Source organism: Scyliorhinus canicula, chromosome 3, assembly GCF_902713615.1.
Source record: "Scyliorhinus canicula chromosome 3, sScyCan1.1, whole genome shotgun sequence".
In the NCBI taxonomy this organism is placed as follows: domain Eukaryota; kingdom Metazoa; phylum Chordata; class Chondrichthyes; order Carcharhiniformes; family Scyliorhinidae; genus Scyliorhinus; species Scyliorhinus canicula.
This window is the reverse complement of record NC_052148.1, coordinates 208165126-208181078: the sequence shown is the minus strand read 5'-3', so window position 1 is coordinate 208181078 and position 15953 is coordinate 208165126. Positions and strand designations below refer to the sequence as shown.

The 15953-nt window shown below is 45.2% G+C and overlaps 1 protein-coding gene across 7 annotated transcripts in view; it reads left to right on the top strand.

Annotated features, from left to right (window-relative positions):
- sorcs2 (sortilin-related VPS10 domain containing receptor 2) overlaps window positions 1-15953 on the top strand; it is an 840628-nt gene that overhangs the window by 482865 nt on the left and 341810 nt on the right. The window lies entirely within an intron of this gene.

The window sequence follows — 15953 nt, the reverse complement described above, 5'->3', positions numbered from 1 at the left end:
GAGGCCATGCGAAGGGCAGAAAGGTGGACATAGTGAGGGCATGGCGATGGCATGGGGGCTCGGAAGGGACATGGGTAAGACCTTTAAATTTTTTTAAATTTAGAGTACCCAATTCATTTTTTCCAATTAAGGGGCAATTTAGCATGTCCAATCCACCTACCCTGCACATCTTTGGGTTGTGGGGGCGAAAGCCACACAAACACGGGGAGAATATGCAAACTCCACACGGACAGTGACCCAGAGCCGGGATCGAACCTGGGACCTCGGCACCATGAGACAGCAGGGCTCACCCACTGCGCCACCATGCTGCCCAAGACCTTTAAAATTTACGTTTCAAAGGTCCTTAAATCCAGACTATGGCTCACAAATCCTGAGGGGCCATGAACCATGAGTCATGGAGAAGCTAGCTTGATTCCATAAAAATTGCAAAGAGCTCCAGGATGACTTCTGCCCAGTGGAGTCAGCCAGATCGAGAATGTAGGATGCGATCCTACCATCCTTACAATATCCTCATTCTGCACTATTGAAAACTGCTGGCATCAGGAATGGTGATGGGAGTCCCAGAATTGGTCCCTGCCCGTCATTTGTAAGTGGCTCCGGAGTCATCCCGACTCCATTAAAGTCCAGCCCTTTGTTTGAGATGCTGATCCACATCTTCTATTATAGTGAGGTTCCACATTGTAACAATGGTAGGCATTTAACAGTACTCAGAGTAAATCAGTTGACTGGCCCATATGTTGCCACTATAAAATGCAGAGAATTGTACTATCATATTGCTTACTTTTTGACTTTCCCATGCACTCATACACTCAATGTATGTTGGGGGAGGAACTGTTGTCTATCCTTTACATAATGTAATATCACTCAAGACTCAAAAACAAAATATGTTTTTATACTTTCAAATTTTTGTAAAATGTTTTATAGCACAGGTGTATAAGCATCACTTTTGGGGCATTTTTGTATAGAAAAGAGTTTTAAAAAAGGTTGCTTCCAAAGGTGTGATGCATATAGGCCACAGGTTTTAGGAACTTGCAAAGCGAATTAAACCTGAACTGGATGATCAGAAACAATAAATGAAATGCAATCACTCTCCAGTAGCCCCAAGTGAATATTCCACAGTTGAGAGAATTGGATGTTCTTTCCTGTTGAACCTCACTCACATGATGCTCTCTTCCAAAGGGAATATGGTGCACAATAATTTTTATAAGAGAAATCCGCCTACATTTATCTCACTGCTGATTGACATTGAAGTGACATCACAAAACCATGCTGATCTGGGAAATAAAAATGTCAGTATGACAAACTGGAGGGTGGTCTTCTAAGGTTGTGACTAAGTTGGGGCAGAGAGAGCATTACAATCCAAATGTGACCATGCTCACTTTGCTTGGTAATCAGTGCGATGTTTTACAAGTGGTCAATGCCAGAACAAATTACAACTTGACAATCATTTTCCACTAACAAGAATATGCAGGGAAGTGGATTTGACTCTGAACTTTAAGATGTAATTGGATGGATTTCTAGGGCATGATTTCAACTGTTCACAGACAACACTCAGTTCAGTGTGACTAATTGCAATGTCTAATAATTAGTGCCCTGACCTTTGTTTTTCCTTTTGATTTTGCAGTCTTGACAGTATTAGTTTTATTTTTGGTACAAATGTGACTTCCTAATTAAAGCTTTCTTTGCTTATTGAGCCTTGATGGTATCCAAGCCATTTAACTCCATTGTTAGGACTGTCAATCATGCAAAAAGGAGAACCCGCCATTAAAGCACAATTCTTTTTTTCAATTTCTGTTTTGCCTCTGAGGCTATTGAAATGATGTAAATCAAGACAATATCAGCATGAAATGGCTCAACCAGAATTCATAAATTGACTGAAGAAGATAGGAGTGTGCTTTTCAGTTTGAAGCTAATCAAGGTATATTGGGCATGATTTAACCAAAAGGTTTCTAAGTGTGGTAGCGAGCGGGAATTCGCAATACTCAGACCGGCAAGGCCATCACCGCTATAAAACATTAATTGGTCTACTTAACGAGGCTCCACGTTCTTGATGCCGCCCCATGTGCTTGACGCCGCAAATGATGGTGCCGCCGGCTGATTCGCTGGGACTGTGCTCACCAGCCCCCTGCTAACGAGGGAGAGCAGTTCTTAAACCGTTCCTGTATAGCCAATCCCACTCAGCTCATAGCATTGCCTCCAAGAAGACCAGCCCCATGATTTGGGGATGCAGACCTGGACAGAAAGTTGGATGCAGTCGAGGCCTGATGGATGCCTGTTCCCCCAAGGATGGCAACGGCCATCGGCTTGGGGAGCGTGACCAGGAGGACTGTCACCCAACGTTTAAGAGGATCAACGGCCTCCATCGGGCTGCACAAGTACGTTGGCACTGGACTGGCACTGCCCTCGTACCGTTCTGTGCCCCAGCCCACTCATGTCCAGCAGTGTCGCCGACACCGCCTCCCCCATACTCCCCACTTCACCTCCCCCACCCCCAATAGTCTCCCTAACACCCCCCCCCTCACCTCCGCCCCATGGCACGTGCGCCAGGGCACTCCAGCCCCAGGGGACCCTGCCAGGGGCATCAAAGGCTACGGGACGCGATAGGCAACAGGCTGCCTCCACCTCTGATGTGCATCCTGGGGACACACATAGACGCAGTGGTAGAGCACAGCAGGATAAGCAGCTTGAGAATCACTGAGAGGACACGGGACGAGCCAAAGGGGGTAAGGGAGGGTTGGGTGCGTTGTTGCGGGATGGTCTGGGAGGGGTAGGGAAGTGGAAGCGGCACCATCGGGAGATTGGGGAAGTTGAGGACACGTGTGGAAATTATTAACAATCGTTGACCTCAACCAATATGACGCATCTGACACTTTCCGCAATGCGGAGTGAGCACCAATCCCATGCCCCATCTCCTCAAATATGGAGTTCCTGGATGTGTCCTCCCCCCCCCCCTTGATTCCACCCCATCCTCCTTCTCCCCCCCATTCCCCCATTGCTCCCCCTCTTCCCATTCCCCCCCATTGCTTCTCCCCACATCCCTTAACATCCGATACACACTGCCCACACAACTCAGCTGCACTGGGGACCCCTACCTACTGAATCCCACGCCCCTGTACCCCAAACACCTGCATGAAGCGTTACCTGGACCAGGCGCCTGACCCCTTCCCGGTGCACATGCCCACCTTCTGTCGCCGAAATGTCCCCGGTAGGGGGCCCATCTCCTGGGTGCTTGGATGTTGGCCGCTGCGTCTGTGGTGTTGCCTACTGCAATGGTCAGGCCCAGTGTCCAGGCATCACGGCCTGATTGGGGTGATAGGCAATAGCACCCACATGCTGCATAGTACACCTACCCATGGGGATCTACTTGGGAGGTGTGAAGTGCCGTCTGAGGCTGGCCCCCGGGGGGCTTCCCCATCCCCATCTGAGCACCGGGGCAGAAACCCCAGTACCTGAGAGTGAAGATAGCTACTCACCTGCTTGGATCCCCACTTGCTAGCGAGGTTAGACAGCGGGTTGCTCCCATTAATTGGCCTTAAGTGATGATTGTGGGTTTCATAGGTCATAGAATTTACAGTGCAGAAGGAGGCCATTCGACACATCGAGGCTGCATCGACCCTTGGAAAGAGCACCCCACCGAAGCCCAAGTCTCCACCCTGTCCGCGTAACCCAGTAACCCCACCTAACCTTTTTGGACACGGAGGGAAATTTAGCATGGCCGATCCACCTAACCTTCACATCTTTGGACTGTCGGAGGAAACCGGATTTTTCACGGCATGCTACAGTGGGATCCTGATTTTGCCAACGGGAGCAGGTTAGATAGATCGTAAACAGATCGCCGTCCGGCACGGTTTTCGATTTTGCCTTCCCCCCGATCTAACGGCCTCGTCGCGCTCTCGCTTAAGCACAATGCAGCCATTAAATTGCGCCCAATGTAACTGTCGATTCTAGTTATGTGTCAGCTATGGCTCAGATGGCATCACTCTTGTCTCTGAGTCAGAAGGTTTTGGGTTCAGGTCCTACTTCAGAACATGAGCACAAAGTTCAAGGCTGACAATCCAGTATGGTACTAAGGGTATAATGCACTGTCAGAGGTGCATTCTTTTGGAGCAGACATTAAACTGAGGCAACGATTGCTTTCTCAGGTGATCATAAATTAACCTGTGGCACTATTTCAAAAAAGGGCAGGGGAGTTACCTCCACTGCCCTGACCCATATTTATCCTTTAATCAAAATCACAAAAACAGACTTATCTGCCCTGCCCATTAGCACTTTGAGTTTGTTGCAGTTTGCTGTTGGCTGCTATGCTTACTACATCAGAACAGTAACTACATATCAAAAGTATTTGGGATAACCAGTGGTTTTGAAATGTGCTAGATAAATCTAACTGTATATTTTCTTTTTGAAGTTCAGAACACAAATTTAAACATAATTTGGTATCAATCACATGAGGCACGCAGCATCGGAATTTCTTTTGTTTGACCGTCCAGGCCAATGTCAAGCATTCTCAGAACCAATTGTAGAATCAGCCATATAAAACCTCCCTTAACCCTCCGCAATGATGTGTTTTAATCACAAATTTACTAAAGTATTGGCTAAATATTTGCACTTCCTACATCAGACTTCTTTCAGTCCTCACTGACTGAGATTTCAATTTGTGTCAAATTATTATTTTTCTCTTTTTTAAAATAAATTTAAAGTACCCAATTCTTTTTTTTCACCAATTAATGGGGCAATTTAGTGTGGCCAATCCACCTAACTTGCACATTTTTTGGGTTGTGGGGGTGAAACCACTGTGCCACGTGCCACCCTAGTGTCAAATTATGAGCAGTTATGTGAGGTGGACACATTTTCACAAACAACTGGGTTAAAAATGCCCAATATTACAGGTGAGTTATGATCAGTGGGCCAAGGCACGAGATCCACGACTTTGCATCATGCATTCTGTGCACATCACAATTTAGGTGATTATATCAAATTAAATTGAAGAAAATTAAATGCAAGTACAGAAATATTTTGAATGGTGTGCATATAGCACCATGGCTCCAATGGATGCCAGTGCAAACTTTGTTCCCCAGTGCCTTCAGATGTGAAGCTTTGTTTACTGAGAGATTCCTCTTGAAAGAGAGATGAGTCGCTGCATTGCTGTCATCTTTTTTACCTTGGTATTTTTTTGGACAACGATTCCAACCTGTATTTCCATTTAAAATGTTTCATTACCAGCATTGGACACTTACTTATAGTCTTTGCTTCTTTCAATCCTTCCCAACCTAACTGGTTTTCCTTTATCCCTTTCATGTTATTTTTCTTCAACTCCCTATTTATTAATTTTATTTTAGATTAGATTGGGTTGTAGTAATTGAGAAACAAATTGGATCTGGAAGGGAAGCAGGGATTTCATTAAATTAGCCAAATAATGACTTCAGAATAGCTTGTATTTCATAAGCTTGAATGTCATTTGCAGACACATGTTGTGCAGTTAGGTCGCTCTGGGACAAGCTCTCGAAAGGCACTTGTCACACAGTGACAGCTCAGTATGACACCGTCTGAAAATGTAGAGCAATCCTTCAACCAAATTAATTAGTTGTCACAAATGATCAAAGGCTATATAACAAGTCGCATGTTGCAGCCAATATATATGTGTTGTGTATGATGTGTTTTAAAAATTTTTATGCAATTTTTAGTTGGCATCTATGGTTCCACCATAGTAATGCTCAGCCGGTTTCTCCTTTTTATTTGTACTTTGTCTTATGGATCCCCCCTGCAATATTTTATATCAGTTAATTATCTAATGTTAAGTTATCTTTTCTTAGTTTCTTGGGTAGCAGGTTGCTGGCATTGTGTTGATCTATTAATGTCCGTTGGGTGAGTCCCTGCCTCATTCCATTGACATTGCAAATTCAATCCTCCAGGCTTAAGTGCACCTTGTCTCCTTGTTGGCTCTCTGGAGGATCTCCCTGCAGAAAATCAAACTTAAAACATTATTTTAATGCTTGGATTTTGTCCTCCTTTAAATTCCAGTGGTCATTACCATTGCCAATCTCCACTGGCTTCCTGTCTCTCAGTTTATTGATTTCAAACTCCTTATCTTATTTATAAATGTATCCATAACCTCACCTTATTCTATACCCTTGCCATCTTCTGTAATCCCATGTCCCAGCTGCTACCCACCATTCTTGCAACTGTTCTAATATGCCCTTCACGATCCTCCAACATCTTGGCAGAACATTCAGCAATCACATCCCTGCCTTGCCAAATTCTCTTCCCATTCAGCTCCTGTTACTCCCATTTACAACTCAGTTAATTTCTTCCCTCTCTGTGAAAAAACTTTGGGACAATTCACTAAATGTTGCTTTTGATTCTTTTCATAATTCTTCAAGAACTGTTTTCCCAAATACGCCTGCAAAGAGGTGGCAAAGGAAATAGAGAAACTAATCAGACTGACCAAGGCTGCCCTTACACACCTCCTTGTGACAGTAGCAAGAACTCTGTCTGCACATGTAGTTAGATGGCAGTGCATTAAGGATTTCAAGGTGGGACATGATACCATTAGGCCTTTATTAAAATGTTACCACAGTTGTTTTTAAAAGCCTGTCTTTAATTGCTAACTCTAGATCTTAGACAGTTCAATGAATAACTGGGCCTATGACACTGCTGTGAGGAGCAGATTTAGTAGTGCACACAAACTGCCAACTTATGGGCATGGGTCTTCTGAGACCTAACTTAAAACCATCAAAATAAAAGCCACAAATATCATTGACTTTACAGCTCTAGTGTGCACCATGCTAACAAAGTAAGAATACACAGGTGGCACGGTAGCACAGTGGTTATCACTGTTGCTTCACAGTGCCAGGGGCCCGGCTTCGATTCCCAGCTTGGGTCACTATCTGTGCGGAGTCTCCACGTTCTCCCCGTTTCTGCATGGTTTTCCTCCGGGTGCTCCGGTTTCCTCCCGAACGACGTGCTTGTTAGGTGGATTGGACATTTTGAATTCACCCTCAGTGTACTTGAACAGGCGCCGGAATGTGGTGACTAGGAGATGTTTACAGTAACTTTAATGCTGTTTTAATGTAAGCCTACTTGGTACACTAATAAAGATTATTATGCAAACTGATGAATGCAGTTGGCATAAATTAAGCTGCCAATTTACAGAATGTCTTTGGGGTTCAGTAACTACAAGCTCATTGGAAAACTGGAATCTGTGATGGAATATGGTTTAGGCCATAAGATATAGGAGCAGAATTAGGTTATTCGGCCTGCTAAATCTGCTCCGCCATTCGATCATGGCTGATATGTTCCTCGTCCCAATTTTCCTGCCTTCTCCCCATAACCCCAATCCCTTTATTAATCCAAAACACCAGATTTGTGTTTGAGTTGCTGTTACCTACAGTCCTACAGACCAAGAGCTGGAAGGTGGAATAAAAAAATAAAAAAATCTTTATTATCGTCACAACTGGCTCACATTAACACTGCAATCAAGTTACTGTGAAAAGCATCTAGTCACCACATTCCGGTGCCTGTTCGGGTTATCGGAGGGAGAATTCAGAATGTCCCAAATTACCTAACAGCACATCTTTTGGGACCTGTGGGAGGAAACCGGAGCACCCGGAGGAAACCCATGCAGACACAAGGAGAACGTGCAGACTCCACACAGACAGTGGCCCAAGCCAGGAATCGAACCTGGGACCTGAATTAGACAGAATTGTTCTTTCTTGGAACATAAAAACTAGGAGCAGGAGAAGGCAATTTAACCTCTTGAGCCTACTCTATGGTTCAATATGATCATGGCTGAACTCATCATGGCCTCAACTCTACCGTCCTGCCTGTTCTCCGTAACCCTTCAACCCATTATTAATTAAAAATCTGTCTAATTACTCCTTAAATTTACTCACCGTCCCAGCATCCACTGTATTCTGGGTTAGCAGATTCCATAGATTCACGACCCGTTGGGAGAAGTAGTTTTTCCTCACTTGTGTTTTAAATTTGCTAAACCTCATCCTGAGACAATGACCTCTTGTTCTAGCATGCCCCACAAGGGGAGGCATCTGCTCCACGTCTACTTTATCCATCCCAATTATCATCTCATAATCCTCAATTTGATCTCCCCTCATTCTTCTAAATTCTAGCGAGTAGAGGCCTAAACTGCTCAATCTCTCTTATCTGGAATCAGTGTAGTGAACCCTCCTCTGAACTGCCTCCAATGCCACTACCTCGTTCCTCAAATTAGGGGACCAAGACTGTGCACAATGCTCCAGGTCTCTCCAATGTCATCTAATCAGACAATTAATCTTTCCCACTACAACAGCCTCTGACCGTCAGCATTGTGGTAAAGCAAATGAAGCATTGCTGCTGTGCCTGGAGTACCTGAGAAGCATTAGAAGTGTTTTTTAAGTAGTGCCACCCCTGCTGTCAGCACCAGTCAAAGAAATCTTTCAATTTAATACAGAAATATCAGTGCTATTGGTGTTGCCTAGTAGATTATGCCACTCAAACCATTTATGCAGGCCAGCAACGTGGATTGATGTATGCTAGCAGTTGACATGTACAGCAAATGTGCAATTTGCATAGTTTTTCGTTGTTCTCCCTGCTATGGAGTCTGTGTTCCAAAATACACTAGACAGTTTTCCCCCACCCACTCCCTTCCTGAGGGATTATTGCAAACTTGCTTTTTGAAGCAGTTCAACAACATTAAAATACCATAAGAAAAATGCACACTATGAAGATGACAGGCCATTAGCTGGGAGTGACAATCAAACTGATGCTCGGGACAAATAATAGTGCCAAGAATCAGGGAGGAAGGTTTCAACCTCTGTTTTGATGACTATCCTGATTTGCTGGCAAGCGCACTTTAGCATTTTGTAGCCTGTCACGCTCGAGTGATGTGCAGCCTGACACTCCATGCTTTCTTGTGCTTGTTCTGTCAGTCAACAGACAAAGAGGAAGGCATAAGGGGAAATAAATAAATGATGATTTGCATTCAGCAGGGATAGACAAGGCAATAAATGGAGCCTTTGCTGATTAAATGCTGATGGCGCCGCTAAGGGTAGAATCTGTTTAATGTCAAATACTCTCCAGATAAATTCGAGTTATTGCAATAGGTTTTGGGAACTGAATGAAAATAACTGCACAATATTTGAAAGTTCACATTACAAAATTGCCAGAGTTGATTGTTTTGGTATAATTTGATAGTGAATATTATGACGATAAAATTGTAATCTACGCTTACACAGTTCTTGTGTTGTCTTGATTAAAGACATTGAGATTCATTTGGTGTTGCAGATCACTGATTTTTACTTTGATCACAATGACATACGGTGTATAATAATGCAGTGCAATAGTGGTGAATATATAAGTCAGAAATAATTGCTGGCCAACTCTATTGTGAGAAATGAATGACGAAGTAAAGCCGAAATCATAGTTGGATTTCAGCCAGGTTTAATCTTTATGCATGGTAAATATTGTTTTGTGTAACAATAGTAAACACCCAATAACTGGGCAGGGAATGATTCCCTGTAAAATAGATAATTCAGAATGATTAAACTCTGAAATTATGATGGTTGGGAATGAATAATATCTTCAGTTTAACTGAAGAATTCAGATGCATTATTATTATTTTAATTTTTCCAATTAAGGGGTAATTTTGTGTGGCCAATCCACCTCCCCTGCACATCTTTGGGGGTAAGACCCATGCAGTCACGGGGGAATGTGCAAACTCCACACAGGGATCGAACCCGGGTCCCCGGCGCCATGAGGCAGCAATGCTACTGCGCCACCGTGCCGCTGTAGATGGCATTATTATACATTGGAAGAAGATTTTGCACTTTCTTTGAATGTGTGGACTGCTAGAGTGCTGATGGCAAAATATGAATTGGTGGAGAAGGTGAAATGCTGCAACTCTGTGGAAGGAATATAACTGTTACATTTGTGACAATTGTTACTGATCTGATTATAATGGGAAGTGGGTTGGTACAAGAAAAGGACAGCAATGAGAGTGATAACTTGTAACTAGAAAAGAAGAAGTAGTTGGCATTCTTCGCCTGATTCTGTTTCAGCTTGAAGCATAATTCACATTCCATCCCTTAATTTTCTCGTAGTTTACACCCTTTATCAGATGATCATTTTTAAAAATTCATTTGTGGTATGTGGCTGTCGCTGACTAGGTCAGCATTTATTGTCCATCCCTAGTTGCCCTTGAGAAGGTGGTGGTGAGCTACCTTCTTGAACCGCTGGGGTGACTGAGTTAGGTACACCCACAGTGCTGTTAGGGAGGGAATCCAGGAATTCGACCCAGCGACAGTGACTGAACGACGGCGATATTTTTCCAAGTCAGGATGATGAGCGACTTGGAGGGGAACTTCCAGGTGGTATTTCCAGGCTCTGCTGCTCTTGTCCTTCTCGGTGTTAGTGATCATGTGTTTGAGAGGTGCTGCCTAAGGAACCTTGGTGAGTTCCTGTAGTGCATCTTGTAGATGGTACTCAAGGTACTCCACGTGGGTGGTGGAGGGAGTGAATGTTTGGGGAAGGAGTAGCAATCAAGCGGGCTGCTTTATCCCGTATGATGTTGAGCTTCTTGAGTGTTGTTGGAGCTGCACTCATCCAGGCAAATGGAGAGTATTCTATTGCACTCTTGACTTGTAAATGGTGGACAGGCTTCAGGGAGTCAGGAGGTGAGTTACTCGCCGCATGATTCCTAACCTTTGATCTGCTCTGGTAGGTACCCGGAATTTATATGGCGAGTCCAGTTCAGTTTCTGGTAACCCCCCAGGATGATGATAGCGGGGGACTCAGCTATTGGTAATAGTCATGCTATTGAATGTCATAGGGTGATGGTTGGATCCTTTCTTGAAGGAGATGGTCATTGCCTGACACTTGTGTGGCGCAAATGTTACTTGCCACTTGCCAGTCCAAGCCTGGATTTTGTCCAGGTCTTGCTGCATTTGGACATGGACTGCTTCATTATCTGAGAAATCGTGAGTGATACTAAACATTATGCAGTCATCAGTTTTATGATGGAAGGAAGGAACCAGCTGAAGATGTTTGGAGATGACCCTGAGAAACGCCTGTAGTCAGAGACAGACTTTTAATGAAACACCCAGCCAACGGGGGAGCCCCCTTACGGAGTTGTGACTGTTCTGATGGGAAAACCATGGGAGCACAAATCAGAGCCATGGTAGCTCTAAATTTGAGGATAGACTCAAATGAGCCGATCCCAGCCTAGGCCAGCATACAATACAGCCAACATCAGTCTCTGATAGGCTGACTCACCTTTAGTGAAGGAAAACAGTTTGCCAGAAGTTGTGAGGTGGTGGAGACGTAGAGCAATTTTGGCATGGATCTCCTGAATTGGTGTGAAGTTTCTGGACACTCATTGAGTAAAGGTGCGAAACAGCCGCTAGGTTTCTGGCATTTGGTCTGGCGGGCAACCTGAGGCAAAAGTGAGGTTGCCGACATAACATCGGGGTGAGAGCCTGCAAAGCCTTCAGTGAGGTGTGGAGGAGGTTGAGGGGTGCAGCGAGGTGAATCTTGACCTCCATGCCAGGGCTGAGGAGGATGGGTGGGTTGGGAACCAACCACAAAGAACAGAAGCCACTTGGCCAGGTAGCCAGCAGCAGCCAACCATGAGCACATGTGGTTGTCGAGGCTCAGGGCCCCGCCACCCAAGCAAGAGCCAAGAGGTCAGCAAAGCAGCAATCACGAAGGGACGAAGAAGGTCAGGGAAGCACCAAATCGCGTCTTAGGGAATCTGGAACAGCAGCCTGCTGGAGTGGGGTGACTCAACCAGAGCCAGAGGCCAGTCAGGCAGGGCTGAGAGTGACAGGGCTGGGCTGGGCAGCAATTGGATGAAGAGCAGAGGCCTGGCCAGACAGAAAGCAGTAGCAGCCAGGAAGCCAGCCAGGGGAACACACAGTCATCGAGGCTTGAGGCCCGGCCACCCAAGTGAAAGCCAAGTGGCGAGCAGAGGCGTAATTGGGACAGGACTCAATGCCATTGGGGAAGAGGCACAAGGTTGTTGGGGTGGGTCGCCATATCACCAGGGGGCAGGGCATGATGTGGGGCTCTGCAAAGAGGGAGGGCGTGGGGCCCGAAAAGTGTAAGCATGTCTCTGCCTGCAGATTTATCCTGAAGCTGAGATGATTGACCTCCAATCATCACAACCATCTTCCTTTGCGCCAGGTATGTGTCCAGCCTGTGGAGAGTTTTTCACCTGATTCCCAGTGACTCCAGTTTAGCTAGGGCTACTTGATGCCATACTCGGTCAAATACTGCGTCGATTCAAATGTAGTCTCTCGCTTCACCTCTGACATTCAGCCTTTTTTCCATGTTTGAACCAAGGCTGCAGTGAGGTCAGGAGCTGAGTGGCCCCAAACTGAGCACCCATGAGCAGGTTATTGCTGAGTATGTGCCGCTTGTTTGCACTGATGATGTTCTCTTCCATCACTTAACTGATGATTGATAGCAGACTAATGGGGCGGTAAGTGTCCCGGTTGGATTTGTCCTGTTTCTTGTGTACAGGACACACCTGGGCAATTGTCAACATTGCCAGGTAAATGTCAGTGTTGTAGCTGTACTGGAAGAGCTTGTCTTAAGGGTGCGGCAAGTTCAGGAGCACAAATCTTCAGTACTGTTGTCGGGATATTGTCAGGCCCCGTAGCCTTTGCAGTTTCCAGTGCCTTCATCCATTTCATGATATTACATGTAGTGAATCGAATTGGCTGAATACTGGCACCTGTGATGCTGGGGACCTCTGGAGGAGGCTGAGATGGATCATTCACTTAGAATATCTGGCTGAAGATTGTTGCAAATGCTTCAACTTTTTACTGATGCGCTGGCCTCCTCCATCATTGACGATGGGGATACTTGTGGAGCCTCCTCCTGCAGTGAGTTGTTTAATTGTCCACCACCATTCATGGCTGCATGTGACAGGACTGCAGAGCTTAGATCTGAGCTATCGATTGTGGGATTGTTTAGCTATGCCTGTTACTTGCTGCTCATGCTGTTAGGCACGCAGGTAGTCCTGTTTTGTAGCTTCACCAGGCGGGCTCCTCATTTTTAGGTGGATCTGATGTTGCTCCTGGCATGCCCTTCTGCACTCCTCAGTGAACCAAGGTTGATCCCCTAACTTGGTAGTAATGATAGAGTGAGGTATATGCCAGGCCATGAGGTTACAGATGGCCACAGAGCCTCATGAATGCCCAGTTTTCAGCTGCTAGATCTGTTCGAAGTCTATCCCATTTAGCACGATGGTAGTGCCATACAACACCCTGGGGCAAATGGGAGCGGTACCATTGCCAGCGCCCGCAAACCCCCCCCCCCCCCCCCCCCCCCCGGCAAGAGCCTGCTCACCCACATTGCCTCCGGTTCCCTATTCCAGCCCTGCAACTTCTCGTGTTCGCCACCCAAAACTAATACAAGAGATTTGGAAGAGCCAAACCCCCAACTGTCGCCCTCTCTGAAGCACCATCTTCTGAATCCTCGCTACCTTGCATGCCCATACAAACAACATCAACTGTTTCATCCCCATAAATAACACCTTCGGCAAAAAGACCGGTAAGGACTGGAATAAAAATTAAAACAGTAGCAAGATATTCATCTTTACCGCCTGCAGCCAGCAAGCCAATGATAAGGGAAGGCTATCCCTCATCGACAAATCGACCTTACCTGATCCATCAGGCTTGTACAATTCAACTTGCGGAGCTGGGCCCAGTCCAGAGTCACCTGCACAGTCAAATACCTGAAGTGAGCAGTTGCCACACGAACTGACAATCTCCCAAGTCAGCCTCTGCCCTCGGAGAAGAAGCCAAAAAGCACTCGCTCTTTTCCAAATTCAATTTATATGCCGTTAAAAAAAAAAAACATCTTGAGCAGCCCCATTATATCCCCCACTGCGGTTAGAAAGATACAACGAAAGGTTGTCGGCATACAAGGACACCCTATGCTCCACACCCCCTCTCATTATCCCCTTCCAATAATTCGAACACCTCATTGCAATGGCCTGGTACCTATCAGCAACACAAACAAGAGGGGGGACATGGGACACCCTTGTCTCGTTCCCCTATGCAACTGAAAATATCCGAATTCACCCATTTGTACACACAGTCACCTTTGGTTCCTTATATACAACTTAACTTAGGCCTAACCCCAAACCACTCCAACACCGTAAACAAGTAACTCCAATCTACAAATGCCTTCTCAGCATCCAGTGCCACCACCACCTCCGACCACCACCCCCCCCCCCCCCCCACTTCAAATGGGGAGAGCATCACATTTAACAAACGTCGCACATTTGAGGACAACTGCCTACCCTTTATAAATCCCGTTTGATCCTCCCCAATCACCTGGGGAAGGCTCTCTTCCAACCTAAGCACCAACTACCTTGGCAAGAATCTTTGCATCCCCATTTAGCAGAAATATTGGCCGATATGATTCCAAATATTAATAACAAGGACTTTGCAGGATCAACAAGGCTGTGTTTGCTGTTGTCATTCCGGTGTCGAGGTTGATGCCGGGTAATCTATTTGGTTTCATTCCTTTTTGTTCCATTTGTAATGGTTGAATACAACTGAGTGGCTTGCTCAGTCATTTCAGAGGGCATTTAATCTTCACCTTCGGAACTTAAGACTGGATGATCCCTGCTATGCAATTTTCTTTGACAACTGACAATATCACTATGATTAGGAAACATGAATAGTGTTCTTTCCCTTGTGCTTACATGGAAACATTTATATTACCACCTAACAGCCAAGCTAGGAGGCGGGTGACAATGATGGACCAGCCTGGTGCACAGTCCTGTAACGTTTTGTTGCTGAACAAGTACTGTGACCAATTGGATTGCTAGTTTCCCCCAAGTGTACATTCTGGTTCTACTAAAATGGCAATTTTTTATTGATATTTGAACATACAGCACTCTGAATTTCTCTCCCTAAATAAACCCTTATCTCTCCACTTCCCTCGCTTTAAGATCTTTGTTAAAATGCATCTCTTTACTACATCTATTATTTCCTTCTTTGGCATGGTATCCATTTTTGTCTGATTATGTCACTGTAAAGTGCCGCAGGATATTTTCCTATGTTAAACTTGCCATATAAATGCATGTTGACTGTTGTTAATGATAATGTGAAAATGATGATGATTCTTTTGGCTGAAGAAATGCTGGTGGTGCAGACTGCAGAGAGATGTGTGTTGTCAAAGGGCAGAATCTGTTTAATGCCAAATAATCTCCAGATAAATTGAAGTTATTGAAACTGCAGTGCTTGCAACACAGAGCTAACCAAAGCCTGGTCTTATGCGAAGATAATGCATTATAGCATGACGTTCATTTCTTTAACATCAACAGTCAAATGAAAATTATACACCTAGGGCAAGAAATTGGCTTCTGAAGCAATGATTTTGTGCTGTGTGCCCTTAGAGCCGCAGAATGATAATCACTGTGCACATGTATACCTGTGATGAAAAACATGCCGAGTGTCATCTTGGTGTAAGCATGCGAGCAGTGAATACCCATGGTAGGTAAGCAATTAATGGTGTGCAATGCTGTGTTGACACCAGCATTGATATGAGGGAACTTAGAGTTCCAGCTTATCTCTCTCTTAGACTTGCACAACTAAACACATGTTAACAAGAAGGGCTGCTTAGACGGGCTGTCAACTACTTAGAGGTCAGTTGCTGGTTTATTTTTTTCTGGCTAATGTTATGAATCTGAACCTTATTGGTGCTTTCTGTTGTTGTTTCAAAAGTGTCCAGGTGCTGAAGGGTCTTTTGCCTACTTCAAGGCTTTTGAGAAAATCAGCTTTTCAAACTTAATTTACAGGTTGTGGGCACGCTGGCTGGGCCAGCATTTATTGCCCATCCCTGGGAGCATTTAATAGTCAACCACATTGCTGGGATCTGGAGTCACATGTAGGCCAGACCAGGTAAGGACCAGCTCCCAGACTTGGATGCTCCTCTTCCTCTTGGGA